General features: G+C 43.7%; 1 pseudogene; it reads right to left on the reverse strand.

Annotated features, from left to right (window-relative positions):
• LOC123731795 (deleted in lung and esophageal cancer protein 1-like) overlaps positions 1 to 15,741 on the reverse strand; it is a 64,339-nt pseudogene that overhangs the window by 14,805 nt on the left and 33,793 nt on the right.

The following is a 15,741-nucleotide window of genomic DNA, read 5'->3' on the forward strand; positions in this document are numbered from 1 at the left end:
TCACTTTCATTGCGACACAGGATGTGTTCGGAGAAAACCCTCTGACTTGAGCGTGCGTTAGACTCCTTGGTCCATGTTTCAAGAAGGGTCGGGTGGGTTGCCGACATTGCCGCTGACCCCTGGCGCCTGTTTACGTGAGCCGATCCCCACCCTCGCAACGCAACGTGGTCGAGGACAATCCAACCTGGTTGACAGTCATGCCGGGGGCAGGGGGCCCCGTGCCCCCCCCCCCCATAGGGAGATATGGCACAACACAAAAGCAAATCTGACCATAATTATATCCTCTTGATTCCTGCTTACAAGCAAAAACTAAAGCAGGAAGTACCAATGACTCGCTCAATACGGAAATGGTCAGATGACGCGGATGCTACGCTACAGGACTGTTTTGCTAGCTCAGACTGGACTATGTTCCGGGATTCATCCAATGGCTTTGAGGAGTACACCACCTCAGTCACCGGCTTCATCAATAACTGCATCGATGACATCGGCCCTACAGTGACTGTACGTACATTATCCCAACAAGAAGCCATGGATTACAGGCAACATCCGCACCGCGCTAAAGGCTCGACTGTGCGATCCATTGCCAAAATGAGCAAGACCACCAAAATAAGCAGACCACCAAAATAATCCCTGTGCCCAAGAAAGTGAAGGTAACCTGCCTAAATGACTACCGTCCCGAAAAACTCACCTCAGTAGCCATGAAGTGCTTTGAAAGGTTGGTTATGGCTCACAACATCATCATCCCGAAAACCCTAGACCCACTCCAAGTCGCATACCGCCCCAACAGATCCACAGATGACGCAATCTCAATCGCACTCCACACTGCCCTTTCACACCTGGACAAAAGGAACACCTATGTGAGAATGCTGTTCATTGACTACAGCTCAGCGTTCAACACCATAGTGCCCTCAAAGCTCATCACTAAGCTAAGGACCCTCGGACTAAACACCTCCTTTTGAAACTGGATCCTGTACTTCCTGGACTCCCTGACGGGCCGCCCCCAGGTGGTAAGGGTAGGCAACAACACATCTTTCACGATGATCCTCAACACCGGGACCCCCAGGGGTGAGTGCTTAGTCCCCTTGACCCTGTTTCCCACGACTGCGTGGCCAAGCATGACTCCAACACCATCATTAAGCTTGCTGACGACACAACAGTGGTAGGCCTGATCACCGACAATGATGAGACAGCCTATAGGAAAGAGGGCCAAACACGCCCCATTCACTGCACTGCACTGAGGCTAGGAAACACTGTCACCACCGATAAATCTACAATAATTGAGAATTTCAGTAAGCATTTTTCTCTTCATGCTTTCCACCTGGCTTCCCCTACCCTGGCCAACATCTCAGCACCCCCAGCAACTTGCACAACCCCCCCCCGCTTCTCCTTCACCCAAATCCAGATAGCTGATGTTCTGAAAGAGCTGCAAAATCTGGACCCCTACAAATCAGCGGGGCTAGACAATCTGGACCCTCTCTTTCTAAAATTATCTGCCGAAATTGTTGCAACCCCTATTACTAGCCTGTTCAACCTCTCTTTCGTATTGTCTGAGATCCCCAAAGATTGGAAAGCTGCCGCGGTCATCCCCCTCTTCAAAGGGGTAGACACTCTAGACCCAAACTGTTACAGACCTATATCCATCCTGCCCTGCCTTTCTAAAATCTTCGAAAGCCAAGTTAACAAACAGATCACCGACTCTTTAAAATCCCACCGTACCTTCTCCACTATGCAATCTGGTTTCCGAGCTGGTCATGGGTGCACCTCAGCCACGCCCAAGGTACTAAACGATATCATAACCGCCATCGATAAAAGACAGTACTGTGCAGCTGTATTCATCGACCCGGCTAAGACTTTCGACTCTGTCAATCACCACATTCTTATCTGCAGACTTAACAGCCTTAGTTTCTATAATGACTGCCTCGCCTGGTTCACCAACTCGCTCACCGAATCAGCGTATACATCAATGTTGTTGTTTGAGGCTATCCGGAGAGGCTGCTGCCAACATACTGACTCAAAACTATAGCCACTTTAATAACAAACAATTGGACATAATAAATGTATCACTAGTCACTTTAAACAATGCCACTTTATATAATGTTCACATACCCTACATTACTCATCTCATATGTATATACTGTACTCTATACCATCTACTGCATCTTGCCTATGCCGCACGGCCATCGCTCATCCATATATTTATATGTACAAATTCTTATTCATTCCTTTACACTTGTGTATAAGGTAGTTGTTGTGAAATTGATAGATTACTTGTTAAGATATTACTGCACGGTCGGAACTAGAAGCACAAGCATTTCGCTACACTCGCATTAACATCTGTTAACCATGTGTATGTGACCAATAACATTTGATTTGACTTCTCAGATAGAGTTCAGTGTGTCAAAATGGAGGCCCTGTTGTTTGGACCTTTGGCAGTCTCTATTTCAATTCTCGGGCCGACTCTTTTCTCTGTATATATGAATGATGTTGCTCCTGCTGCTGGTGATTCTCTGATCCACCTCTACGCAGACGACACCATTCTGTATACATCTGGCCCTTCTTTGGACACTGTGTTAACAAACCTCCAGACGAGCTTCAATGCCATACAACACTCCTTCCGTGGCCTCCAACTGCTCTTAAATGCTAGTAATACTAAATCCATGCTCTTCAACCGATCGCTGCCCGCACCCACCCGCCCAGCATCACTACTCTGGACGGTTCTGACTTAGAATATGTGGACAACTACAAATACCTAGGTGTCTGGTTAGACTGTAAACTCTCCTTCCAGACTCACATTAAGCATCTCCAATTAAAAATGTAATCTAGAATCGGCTTCCTATTTCGCAACAAAGCCTCCTTCACTCATGCTGCCAAACATAACCTCGTAAAACAGACTATCCTACCGATCCTTGACTTCGGTGATGTCATTTACAAAATAGCCTCCAACACTCTACTCAGCAAATTGGATGCAGTCTATCACAGTGCCATCCGTTTTGTCACCAAAACCCCATATACTAACAAGCACTGCGACCTGTATACTCGTTGGCTGGCCCTCGCTTCATATTCGTCGCCAAACCCACTGGCTCCAGGTCATCTATAAGTCTTTGCTAGGTAAAGCCCCGCCTTATCTCAGTTCACTGGTCACCATAGCAGCACCCACCCGTAGCACGTGCTCCAGCAGGTATATCACACTGGTCATCCCCAAAGCCAACTCCTCCTTTGGCCGCCTTTCCTTCCAGTTCTCTGCTGCCAATGACTGGAACGAATTGCAAAAATCACTGAAGCTGGAGACTTATATCTCACTCACTAACTTTAAGCATCAGCTGTAAGAGCAGCTTACCGATCATTGCACCTGTACATAGCCCATCTGTAAATAGCCCACCCAACTACCTCATCCCCATATTGTTATATATTTTTGCTCTTTTGCACCCCAGTATCTCTACTTGCACATCATCATCTGCACATCTATCACTCCAATGTTAATAGTAAATTGTAATTATTTCACCTCTATGGCCTATTTATTGCCTTACCACCCTACTCTTATACATTTGCACACACTGTATATAGACTTTTCTATTGTATTATTGACTGCATGTTTGTTTATTCCATGTGTAACTCTGTGTTGTTTGTGTCGCACTGCTTTGCTTTATCTTGGCCAGGTCGCAGTTGTAAATGAGAATTTGTTCTCAACTGGCCTATCTGGTTAACCTGTTGGGTCTAGGGGGCAGCATTTGCACGTCTGGATAAAAAAAATGTACCCGATTTAATCTGGTTACTAATCCTACCCAGTAACTAGAATATGCATATACTTATTATATATGGATAGAAAACACTCTAAAGTTTCCAAAACTGTTTGAATGGTGTCTGTGAGTATAACAGAACTCATTTGGCAGGCAAAACCCTGAGACATTTTCTGACAGGAAGTGGATACCTGATGTGTTGTATTGACTTTAAACCTATCCCATTGAAAAACACAGGGGTTTAGGAATATTTTGGCACTTCCTATTGCTTCCACTAGATGTCACCAGCCTTTACAAAGTGTTTTGAGTCTTCTGGAGGGAGATCTGACCGAACAAGAGCCATGGAACGGTGATGTCCCATTAGACACCTGGCGCGCTACTTCATGTTGGGTACCCTCGTTCCAATACGTTATAAAAGACTATGCATTCGTCCACCTTGAATATTATTCATGTTCTGGTTAAAAAAGGCCCTAATGATTTATGCTATACAACGTTTGACATGTTTGAACGAACGGAAATATATTTTTTCCCTCGTTCATGACGAGAAGTCCGGCTGGCTTACATCATGTGCTAACGAGACGGAGATTTTTGGACATAAATGATGAGCTTTTTTGAACAAAACTACATTCGTTATGGACCTGTGATACCTGGAAGTGACATCTGATGAAGAGAATCAAAGGTAATGGATTATTTACATAGTATTTTCGATTTTAGATCTCCCCAACATGACGTCTAGTCTGTATCGCAACGCGTATTTTTCTGGGCACAGTGCTCAGATTATTGCAAAGTGTGATTTCCCAGTAAGGTTATTTTTAAATCTGGCAAGTTGATTGCGTTCAAAAGATGTAAATCTATAATTCTTTAAATGACAATATAATATTTTACCAATGTTTTCTAATTTTAATTATTTAATTTGTGACGCTGACTTGACTGCCGGTTATTGGAGGGAAACGATTTCCTCAACATCAATGCCATAGTAAAACGCTGTTTTTGGATATAAATATCAACTTGATAGAACTAAAAATGCATGCATTGTCTAACATAATGTCCTAGGAGTGTCATCTGATGGAGATTGTAAAAGGTTAGTGTATCATTTTAGCTGGTTTTATGGTTTTGGTGACCCTGTCTTTGACTTGACAAAACATTACACACAACTCTTGTAAATGTACTGTCCTAACATACTCTAAATTTATGCTTTCGCCGTAAAACCTTTTTGAAATCGTAAAACGTGGTTAGATTAAGGAGATGTTTATCTTTCAAATGGTGTAAAATAGTTGTATTTTTGAAAAATTTGAATTTTGACATTTATTTGGATTCAAATTTGCCGCTCTTGAAATGCACCTGCTGTTGATGGAGTGCACCACGGGTGGCACGCTAGCGTCCCACCTAGCCCCAAGAGGTTAAATAAAGGACTTGTTCTCAACTGGCCTACCTGGTTATATAAAGGTGAAATAAATTATAATAATAATTTTCACATCGACGGGGCTCACTCATGACTGCACAGCCAGGCACGACACCAACACCATCATTAAGTTTGCCGATGACACAACAGTCGACAACGACGAGACAGCCTATAGGGAGGAGGTCAGAGACCTGGCCGTGTGGTGCCAGGACAACAACCTCTCCCTCAATGTGATCAAGACAAAGGAGATGATTGTGGACTACAGGAAAAGGCGGGCCCGAACAGGCCCCCATTCTCATTGACGGGCTGTAGTGGAGCGGGTCGAGAATTTCAAGTTCCTTGGTGTCCACATCACCAACACACTATCATGGTCCAAACACACCATGACAGTCGTGAAGAGGGCACAACAACACTTTTTCCCCCTCAGGAGACTGAAAATATGTGTCATGGGTCCCCAGATCCTCAATAGGTTCTCCAGCTGCACCATCGAGAGCATCCTGACCAGTTGCATCACCGCCTGGTATGGCAACTGCTCGGCATCTGACCGTAAGGTGCTATGGCGGGTAGTGAGTACGGCCCAGTACATCACTGGGGCCAAGCTTCCTGCCATCCAGGACCTCTATATTAGGCAGTGTCAGAGGAAGGCACAAAAAATAGTCAAAGAATCCAGTCACCCAAGTCATAGACTTTTTTCTCTACTACCACTCGGCAAGCGGTACCGGAGCGCCAAGTCTGGGTCCAAAAGGCTCCTTAACAGTTTCTACCCCCAAGCCATAAGACTGCTGAACAATTTATTAAATGGCCACCCGGACTATTTACACAGATCAGTTAGTTGGCAATCGCCTGCACTGTTGGCTGCAATGTCAAACAAGCCCTCCATCTGCTGTGGAGTGATGCAGTATGGGTAGTATGCTATACGTACTATCTGCTGTGGAGTGATGCAGTATGGGTAGTATGCTATACGTACGATCTGCTGTGGAGTGATGCAGTATGGGTAGTCGGAGGCGTTGCCTTCATGCGGCCTGATGAAGACAGAGAAGAGCCTCTTCTGAGGAGGCGCCGAGTGGACAACTCCTTCCTCCTCCTTCTCCTCCTCCTCATGGTCCTACAGGTGAGAAGGAACAACCATTGATACACGCTTATGTAGTGGTGGTTTCCGCAGCCACTTCATCACAACAGAATGCTTATCACAATAACAACATTGTACATATTGTGATCATGTTGAACCCATACTTGTGGCACATTGTACATGTTGTGATCATGTTAAACCCATACTTGTGGCACATTGTACATGTTGTGATCATGTTAAACCCATACTTGTGGCACATTGTACATGTTGTGATCATGTTAAACCCATACTTGTGGCACATTGTACATGTTGTGATCATGTTAAACCCATACTTGTGGCACATTGTACATGTTGTGATCATGTTAAACCCATACTTGTGGCACATTGTACATGTTGTGATCATGTTAAACCCATACTTGTGGCACATTGTACATGTTGTGATCATGTTAAACCCATACTTGTGGCACATTGTACATGTTGTGATGATGTTGAACCCATACTTGTGGCACATTGTACATGTTGTGATCATGTTAAACCCATACTTGTGGCACATTGTACATGTTGTGATCATGTTAAACCCATACTTGTGGCACATTGTACATGTTGTGATCATGTTGAACCCATACTTGTGGCACATTGTACATGTTGTGATCATGTTGAACCCATACTTGTTTTGGTAGAAATAAGTTGTCATGTCTATGAAGGACAGGTATCTCCATCCACTCACAGACTTGCTCTTGAGGGAGGAGCTTGTTCCCTCAGTGCTGGGTGTGTGGCTCCGGTCCCAAGTGGGCGGAGTATCATTAGACATGGCCCCGCCCCCAACCACCTCGTTGCCGTCTGCGTCCTTCAGGGGAAAGGCGTCTCCGTAGGCAACCACCACATCCAGCAGCTTCCTGTCCTCCTGGTCCACGTTGTAGCTCTCCCAGTCCATACGGATATCTGACATAAAACACACAGCAATAATCTGTTCACACTTGACTAAAGTTTTTCCCTTTAAGGAAACACTTTCCCTTTAAGGAAACAGGTCCATCTGACGAGAGGATGTCTGAGGTGTCCGGAGCTGAGATCTTACCGTAGGGGCTTGTGTTGTTCAGACGTAGAGAGCGGGACACGGTGTCTCCTCCAGAGACGTGAGTACCAAACCTGAGAAGAGACAGGTAGGCAGGTAAAGATGCAGATTGGTCATTGGGAGATTTATGAGGAAGTTAAAGAACGTATCAGAAGATAGAGTTACACTCAGCTACAGTACCAGGAATCCAGCTCACCGTATGATTGGTCCCTGGTTCTGTCTGTCTGGCTGTGGACCAATCATCTGGAAGTAAAGAGGACAGCCCATCACTGTCATCTGAATGGGGATCAGCTTGGGCTGGAGGTCACCCACCTACCACAGAGACAGAAGACGGGTACAGATAGCTACTACCACTACTACATAATATTACTACCACTGCTACATACTACTACTATTACTACCACTACCACCACCAACCACTACTACTACCACTACTACTATTACTACTACTACCACTACCACTACCACTACTACATAATATTACTACCACTGCTACATACTACTACTATTACTACCACTACCACCACCAATCACTACTACTACCACTACATACTACTACTACTGCTACTACCACTACTACATATTACTACTACATAATATTACTATCACTACTACTACTACTACATACTACTACTACATAATATTACTATCACTACTACCACTACCACCACTACTACATAATAATAATAATAATATTACTATCACTACTACAGCTACCACTACTACTACTACTACATAATATTACTATCACTACTACTACTACCACTACCACTACCACTACTACTGCTACTACCACTACCACTACATACTACATACTACTACTACTACTACTACTACTACTACTACTACTACCACTATTACTACTGCTACTACCACTACTACTACATACTACATAATATTACTACCACCACTACTACTACTGCTGCTTCTACAACTACATAATATTACTACCACTATTACTACATAATATTACTACCACTACTACTACATAATATTACTACCACTATTACTACATAATACCACTACCACTATTACTACATAATATTACTACCACTATTACTACATAATACCACGACCACTACCACTACTACCACTACTACTACTACTGATACATACTATTACTACCACTACCAGTAGTAAAGATACCTACTACTACTACTACTACTAGTAGTAGTTTTGGAGTTAGTAATAGGAGTTAGGGGTTAGTATTAGGGGTTAGTATTATGGGTTAGGGGTTAGTATTAGGGGTTAGTATTAGGGGTTAGGGGTTAGTATTAGGGGTTAGGGGTTAGTATTAGGGGTTAGTATTAGGGGTTAGGGGCTAGTATTAGGGGTTAGTATTAGGGGTTAGGGTTAGTATTATGGGTTAGTATTAGGGGTTAGGGGCTAGTATTAGGGGTTAGTATTAGGGGTTGGGGGTTAGTATTATGGGTTAGTATTAGGGGTTGAGGGGCTAGTATTAGGGGTTAGGGGTTAGTATTAGGGGTTAGGGCTTAGTATTAGGGGTTAGTATTATGGGTTAGGGGTTAGTATTAGGGGTTAGGGGTTAGTATTAGGGGTTAGTATTAGGGGTTAGTATTAGGGGTTAGGGATTAGTATTAGGGGTTAGTATTAGGGGTTAGGGGCTAGTATTAGGGGTTAGTATTAGGGGTTAGGGGCTAGTATTAGGGGTTAGGGGCTAGTATTAGGGGTTAGGGGCTAGTATTAGGGGTTAGGGGTTAGTATTAGGGGTTAGTATTAGGGGTTAGGGGTTAGTATTAGGGGTTAGGGGTTAGTATTAGGGGTTAGGGGCTAGTATTAGGGGTTAGGGGCTAGTATTAGGGGTTAGTATTAGGGGTTAGGGGCTAGTATTAGGGGCTAGTATTAGGGGTTAGGGTTTAGTATTAGGGGTTTGGGGTTAGTATTAGGGGTTAGGGGTTAGTATTAGGGGTTAGGGGTTAGTATTAGGGGTTAGTATTAGGGGCTAGTATTAGGGGTTCGGGGTTAGTATTAGGGGTTAGTGTTAGGGGTTAGTATTAGGGGTTAGGGGGCTAGTATTAGGGGTTAGCGGCTAGTATTAGGGGTTAGGGGTTAGTATTAGGGGTTGGGGCTAGTATTAGGGGTTAGTATTAGGGGTTAGGGGCTAGTATTAGGGGTTAGGGGTTAGTATAAGGGGTTAGTATTAGGGTTAGGGGCTAGTATTAGGGGCTAGTATTAGGGGTTAGGGTTTAGTATTAGGGGTAAGGGGTTAGTATTAGGGGTTAGTATTAGGGGTTAGGGGTTAGTATTAGTGGTTAGGGGCTAGTATTGGGGTTAGGGGTTAGTATTGGGGGTTAGTATTAGGGGTTAGGGCTAGTATTAGGGGTTAGGGCTAGTATTAGGGGTTAGGGGCTAGTATTAGGGGTTAGGGGTTAGTATTAGGGGTTGGGGGCTAGTATTAGGGGTTAGAGGCTAGTATTAGGGGTTAGGGGTTAGTATTGGGGTTAGGGGCTAGTATTAGGGTTGGGGTTAGTATTAGGGGTTAGGGGTTAGTATTAGGGGTTAGGGGCTAGTATTAGGGGTTGGGGTTAGTATTAGGGGTTAGGTGTTAGTATTAGGGGTTAGTATTAGGGGTTAGTATTAGGGGTTAGGGGCTGGTATTAGGGGTTAGGGTTTAGTATTAGGGGTTAGTATTAGGGGTTAGTATTAGGGGTTAGGGGCTAGTATTAGGGGTTAGTATTAGGGGTTAGGGGCTAGTATTAGGGGTTAGGGGTTAGTATTAGGGGTTAGTATTAGGGGTTAGTATTAGGGGTTAGGGGCTAGTATTAGGGGTTAGTATTAGGGGTTAGTATTAGGGGTTAGGGGCTAGTATTGGGGTTAGGGGCTAGTATAAGGGGTTAGGGGTTAGTATTAGGGGTTAGTATTAGGGGTTAGGGGTTAGTATTAGGGGTTAGGGGCTAGTATTAGGGTTAGTATTAGGGGTTAGGGGTTAGTATTAGGGGGTTAGTATTAGGGGTTAGTATTAGGGGTTAGGGGCTAGTATTGGGGGTTAGGGGTTAGTATTAGGGGTTAGGGGCTAGTATTAGGGGTTAGGGGTTAGTATTAGGGGTTAGGGGCTAGTATTAGGGGTTAGTATTAGGGGTTAGGGGCTAGTATTAGGGGTTAGGGGTTAGTATTAGGGGTTAGTGGCTAGTATTAGGGGTTAGGCGTTAGTATTAGGGGTTAGTATTAGGGGTTAGTATTAGGGGTTAGGGGCTGGTATTAGGGTTAGGGTTTAGTATTAGGGGTTAGTATTAGGGGTTAGTATTAGGGGTTAGGGGCTAGTATTAGGGGTTAGGGGTTAGTATTAGGGGTTGGGGGCTAGTATTAGGGGTTAGGGGTTAGTATTAGGGGTTAGGGGCTAGTATTAGGGGTTAGTATTAGGGGTTAGGGGCTAGTATTAGGGGTTAGGGGTTAGTATTAGGGGTTAGGGGCTAGTATTAGGGGTTGGGGTTAGTATTTGGGGTTAGGCGTTAGTATTAGGGGTTAGTATTAGGGGTTAGTATTAGGGGTTAGGGGCTGGTATTAGGGGTTAGGGTTTAGTATTAGGGGTTAGTATTAGGGGTTAGTATTAGGGGTTAGGGGCTAGTATTAGGGGTTAGTATTAGGGGTTAGGGGCTAGTATTAGGGGTTAGGGGTTAGTATTAGGGGTTAGGGGCTAGTATTAGGGGTTAGGGGTTAGTATTAGGGGTTAGGGGTTAGTATTAGGGGTTAGTATTAGGGGTTAGTATTAGGGGCTAGTATTAGGGGTTAGGGGCTAGTATAAGGGGTTAGGGGTTAGTATTAGGGGTTAGTATTAGGGGTTAGGGGTTAGTATTAGGGGTTAGGGGCTAGTATTAGGGGTTAGTATTAGGGGTTAGGGGTTAGTATTAGGGGTTAGTATTAGGGGTTAGTATTAGGGGTTAGGGGCTAGTATTAGGGGTTAGGGGTTAGTATTAGGGGTTAGGGGCTAGTATTAGGGGTTAGGGGTTAGTATTAGGGGTTAGGGGCTAGTATTAGGGGTTAGTATTAGGGGTTAGAGGCTAGTATTAGGGGTTGGGGTTAGTATTAGGGGTTAGGGGCTAGTATTAGGGGTTAGGGGTTAGTATTAGGGGTTAGGGGCTAGTATTAGGGGTTAGGGTTAGTATTAGGGGTTAGGGGTTAGTATTAGGGGTTAGGGGCTAGTATTAGGGGTTAGGGGCTAGTATTAGGGGTTAGGGGTTAGTATTAGGGGTTAGGGGTTAGTATTAGTGGTTGGGGGTTAGTATTAGGGGTTAGGGGCTAGTATTAGGGGTTAGGGGCTTGTATTAGGGGTTAGGGGCTAGTATTAGGGGTTAGGGGCTAGTATTAGGGGTTAGTAGTAGTGTTGTACCTTACAGATGAGCTGGTCTCTGTATTCCCCCACATGTTGGTGAAGGATGTGATGTCAATGGTTTGAGTCTCAAACGCTCCCAGAATGCCACAGTCTGGCTGGACGAAGAACGCTGCGCCCTTCCCATGGGCCAACAGTCCACTCACAAACCCTGTCAGTATATACAGGACCACACAGTCACAACACAGTTCAGTCAAATGTACTGTATTCAGGGGATAAAACATGAAATGATTTCTGTGTAAATTAATCCTACTGTGTACCTTCCTGTGCCTTGTCCTCTACTTTCTTAGCTTGGACAGAGTGTAAAGGCTTCCTTACATGCAGGCCCCTGAAACACAAACAGTCAATGCACAGATTAACATTACAGAGGTGAGAACAAAGTATTTATTCGATGCAAACAATTCAAGGAAAACACTAACATTAGAGAATAATAACCTAACGTAGCAGGCGTAAAAATAGTTCCCACATCTGGTTTTCAGGGGCAACGTTGAAGCTATGTTGAAGATACTGTATCCCTGAAAACCGGATGTTAGTGATTTCAGGCGACCCCGCATAAACTAAGAAAATACAGACTGTACCTCTGCTGCGATTGGCCGGCTGGTGGTGAGGGGGCGTGTCCAGTGAAGTACTCCGCCTCCAGGGTGAAGGGGGCTGGGATTGCTGTGTGATTGGTTATAACCAGCTGCTTGGTGATTGGTCGCTTCAACAGGACGTTGTCTCCAAAGTCCAGAACCAACGATGCAGCAGGGTCCTCTTCATCTAATCCAGGACTGGAGAGAAGACACATCATCTAATTAGCTACCTAGCATGCTCTGAACACATGTGGTAATTAGCTACCTAGCATGCTCTGAACACCTGTGGTAATTAGCTACCTAGCATGCTCTGAACACCTGTGGTAATTAACTACCTAGCATGCTCTGAACACCTCTGGTAATTAGCTACCTAGCATGCTCTGAACACCTGTGGTAATTAGCTACCTAGCATGCTCTGAACACCTGTGGTAATTAGCTACCTAGCATGCTCTGAACACCTGTGGTAATTAGCTACCTAGCATGCTCTGAACACCTGTGGTAGTTAGCTACCTAGCATGCTCTGAACACCTATGGTAGTTAGCTACCTAAAATGCTCTGAACACCTGTGGTAATTAGCTACCTAGCATGCTCTGAACACCTGTGGTAATTAGCTATCTAGCATGCTCTGAACACCTGTGGTAATTAGCTACCTAGCATGCTCTGAACACCTGTGGTAATTAGCTATCTAGCATGTTCTGAACACCTGTGGTAATTATCTACCTAGCATGCTCTGAACACCTGTGGTAATTAGCTACCTAGCATGCTCTGAACACCTGTGGTAATTAGCAACCTAGCATGCTCTGAACACCTGTGGTAATTAGCTACCTAGCATGCTCTGAACACCTGTGGTAATTAGCTACCTAGCATGCTCTGAACACCTGTGGTAATTAACTACCTAGCATGCTCTGAACACCTGTGGTAATTAACTACCTAGCATGCTCTGAACACCTGTGGTAATTAACTACCTAGCATGCTCTGAACACCTGTGGTAATTAACTACCTAGCATGCTCTGAACACCTGTGGTAATTAGCTACCTAGCATGCTCTGAACACCTATGTGCGTTTGTGAAATTATTTTGATGTGATATGAAAGCAGAATGATTTATGTTTCTAGAAGCTTACCGCAATTGAGAATCGATTCCTGTTTAGATGCATTTGTCTGTTTTGGCTGCCAAAGCCAGTCTACCTCTGAAAATAACAATGTCCTTGCTGCTAAAGCCAGTCTACCTCTGAAAATAACAATGTCCTTGCTGCTAAAGCCAGTCTACCTCTGAAAATAACAATGTCCTTGCTGCTAAAGCCAGTCTACCTCTGAAAATAACAATGTCCTTGCTGCTAAAGCCAGTCTACCTCTGAAAATAACAATGTCCTTGCTGCTAAAGCCAGTCTACCTCTGAAAATAACAATGTCCTTGCTCCTTAAGAGTACACACTTAGAAAAAGGGTTCCAAAAGGTTCTTCGGCTCTCCCCATGGGAGAATCCTTTTTGGTTCCAGGAACAACTCTTTTGACAGTAGGACAGTAGGACTGGTACCAGTCTCTAGGTGGACAGTAGGACAGTAGGACTGGTACCAGTGTCTAGGTGGACAGTAGGACAGTAGGACAGTAGGACAGTAGGACTGGTACCAGTCTCTATGTGGACAGTAGGACTGTAGGACAGTAGGACAGTAGGACTGGTACCAGTCTCTCGGTGGACAGTAGGACTGTAGGACAGTAGGACAGTAGGACAGTAAACCTGGTACCAGTCTCTATGTGGACAGTAGGACAGTAGGACACGTACCAGTCTCTAGGTGGACAGAAGGACAGTAGGACAGTAGGACAGTAGGACACGTACCAGTCTCTAGGTGGACAGAAGGACAGTAGGACAGAAGGACAGTAGGACACGTACCAGTCTCCAGGTAGAGAGTAGGAGACATTGAGTCTCTGGGCTTTAGAGAAGAATCGCAAAACCAGAGGATCTTTCATCCCGGTCACCTCACACAACGCTGCTACTGCACTCAACTCCATCTACAGGGAAGGACAGGGACGGAGAGATGAGACCGACATCACTCACTAAGAACTGTGTTTAATGTAGGATACTAACATCAGTCTGAACTGTGTTTAAAGTAGGATACTAACATCAGTCTGAACTGTGTTTAATGTAGGATACTAACATCAGTCTGAACTGTGTTTAATGTAGGATACTAACATCAGTCTGAACTGTGTTTAATGTAGGATACTAACATCAGTCTGAACTGTGTTTAATGTAGGATACTAACATCAGTCTGAACTGTGTTTAATGTAGGATACTAACATCAGTCTGAACTGTGTTTAATGTGGGACACTAACATCAGTCTGAACTGTGTTTAATGTAGGATACTAACATCAGTCTGAACTGTGTTTAATGTAGGATACTAACATCAGTCTGAACTGTGTTTAATGTAGGATACTAACATCAGTCTGAACTGTGTTTAATGTAGGATACTAACATCAGTCTGAACTGTGTTTAATGTGGGATACTAACATCAGTCTGAACTGTGTTTAATGTAGGATACTAACATCAGTCTGAACTGTGTTTAATGTAGGATACTAACATCAGTCTGAACTGTGTTTAATGTAGGATACTAACATCAGTCTGAACTGTGTTTAATGTGGGATACTAACATCAGTCTGAACTGTGTTTAATGTAGGATACTAACATCAGTCTGAACTGTGTTTAATGTGGGATACTAACATCAGTCTGAACTGTGTTTAATGTGGGATACTAACATCAGTCTGAACTGTGTTTAATGTAGGATACTAACATCAGTCTGAACTGTGTTTAATGTAGGATACTAACATCAGTCTGAACTGTGTTTAATGTGGGATACTAACATCAGTCTGAACTGTGTTTAATGTAGGATACTAACATCAGTCTGAACTGTGTTTAATGTGGGATACTAACATCAGTCTGAACTGTGTTTAATGTAGGATACTAACATCAGTCTGAACTGTGTTTAATGTAGGATACTAACATCAGTCTGAACTGTGTTTAATGTAGGATACTAACATCAGTCTGAACTGTGTTTAATGTGGGATACTAACATCAGTCTGAACTGTGTTTAATGTAGGATACTAACATCAGTCTGAACTGTGTTTAATGTGGGATACTAACATCAGTCTGAACTGTGTTTAATGTAGGATACTAACATCAGTCTGAACTGTGTTTAATGTGGGACACTAACATCAGTCTGAACTGTGTTTAATGTAGGATACTAACATCAGTCTGAACTGTGTTTAATGTAGGATACTAACATCAGTCTGAACTGTGTTTAATGTGGGATACTAACATCAGTCTGAACTGTGTTTAATGTAGGATACTAACATCAGTCTGAACTGTGTTTAATGTGGGGATACTAACATCAGTCTGAACTGTGTTTAATGTAGGATACTAACATCAGTCTGAACTGTGTTTAATGTGGGATACTAACATCAGTCTGAACTGTGTTTAATGTGGGATACTAACATCAGTCTGAACTGTGTTTAATGTGGGATACTAACATCAGTCTGAACTGTGTTTAATG

This window comes from Salmo salar, unplaced genomic scaffold, assembly GCF_905237065.1.
Source record: "Salmo salar unplaced genomic scaffold, Ssal_v3.1, whole genome shotgun sequence".
NCBI classification, from domain to species: Eukaryota; Metazoa; Chordata; class Actinopteri; order Salmoniformes; family Salmonidae; genus Salmo; species Salmo salar.